The following is a 2071-nucleotide window of genomic DNA, read 5'->3' as shown; positions in this document are numbered from 1 at the left end:
TTACATTTAATAAAAATGATAGCTGCATAATTTCAATCTTTACTAATATGTCGATTTTTGTAGAAAGAAAAAATGTCACACAAGTATTTGAATGCCAAAGCTTTAAAGTGTCATGGCAGACATTGACTAAACACCAAAAGGTCAATTTAGAAGGAGATTATGCAGGCTCAAACAGTACTTGGATACAATCTGTAATGTTGTGGTTTTTGCGCTTTAATTTTTAATGAAATGTTGTCTCATTACATGTTTGTTTAGAAGCTAATCTAGAAGAGTTCATAAGAAAAAGAAGACTATTAAGTGGATAGTTTCTCCTATTTCCATATACTTCTCTTCAATAAAGTAAAAGAGCAGATGCCAGAGGAAGAAGATTATTGTGTAAAAAGTAAGTTTATCCATGCCAAAGTCATCACTGACAAATTTTCAATTCATTGCATTGCCTAACTACAATCTAAACACCATGTGTTCTTTGGTAAAATTATACTCTTTGGGGGAAAATATGTATGTTTGAGTTGCAAAGCACACAACAAAATAGATAATCATTGTGTTTCATCATGTGGAACAAGCAATCTATGTCATTCTTTTCTCCTTGCTATAAATGCTGTTCTTCTGCTCCAGAAGCAGGTATTGGAGTTCATACCCAAAGCAAAGTTCTGAATAACAGCTGTATGTTATCAGAAAACAACAATGGATGGCAAAATCTGTTCACTAAATGAGTAATTGTTGATCTTAACTGTACCAGATTTAATTGTATTCAGTATAATTCATTTTCACAGCACTAACAGATGTTGTGTGCAGATTCTCTGAATGAAGATAGGCTTCAGATAGCAGATTCAAATGGTGCAGTTAGATCTGTGTTTTTCATTTTCTCTGAGATTTATAGGCTCATAACTCGTGTCATGTAAAGTACCCCCTTTACTACATTTGTCAGTCATTAAACATGCTTATAAAATTTCAAAAGTACAGTCAAGACATACTTTAAATGTCAATGTCAAATTTGATTGAGTGTTTAGGCTGCTGGAAGTCATTTTGTTTAGGAAAGGGAAGGGAAATGACTAAACACAGAACAGAAACTCAATCTGACTAAAGTGGTCCGGAGCTGTTCTTCAGGCCAAATGAACAGATTTGTATTTGTTTTAGTTATGTCTGGGAAATCAGAAGCAGCTGAGGCGTTTGCATGCAGGCAGGATTATTCATATGCATTGTAATTGCTCAACAAAATGTGGTTGGTTTTGTACATCAGGATGTGATTTATTACAGAACGATTCATGAAAGGAATGATTGAAATAGAGCCTAAGTCACATTGTTTATAAAAAGGTTTGACAGCAAAAGTGAATTGTTTAGAAATAGGCCTGATAGCTGGCCTTAGATTGTCTTTTACGATCAGAAGTAGTACAGAAGTGTAAAGCCACTCAGATCAGTATATACAATATATATATATATATATATATATATATATATATATATATATATATATATATATATATATATATATATATATATACCTAGTCTGACATATGTTTCAAGTATTTAATCTGATCTGACCAATATCCACATGTAGATTACATTTCACTATTATTTACAAAATAATATTTTAAGAATTATGACCTGCTCTACGGTTTTAATGCCTCCTAATGGATATAATGTTTCAAAAAGTATTTTCTGGAGTGTATATTTATACTGTAACAATGATGATATGAGTAATTATAAAAAGGCCTGTGTTCATTTACTCAAGCATTACTGAAATTGTACATTTATATATAAACACAAAACAAACAAACAAAAAACCCCTATTTTTACTACAGTTTTTATATCAGTCTTAAAATTACTTTTCTACAAATATGGAATGCAGTGAGATACATTTCTTTTAATTACTGTGATATGTTTTGCTGAGGTTATTGCCTCCTACATAATTTAGTAATTTACTTTTATAATTTAGTTCAGTTTGGTTAAAATTAGGAATTAAAGAAATTAATTTAATTTCTACCCTGAAACACATAATAAATGGAAAATCTTGATGCAATACAAAACAAATATATGTGTTTGCATTATATTAGTGTTTTGTTTAGTTAAA

The sequence above is a fragment of the Silurus aristotelis genome (genome assembly GCF_946808225.1).
Source record: "Silurus aristotelis genome assembly, chromosome: 15".
Taxonomy (NCBI): Eukaryota; Metazoa; Chordata; class Actinopteri; order Siluriformes; family Siluridae; genus Silurus; species Silurus aristotelis.
The sequence above is the reverse complement of the archived record's forward strand: the minus strand, read 5'-3'. Positions refer to the sequence as shown.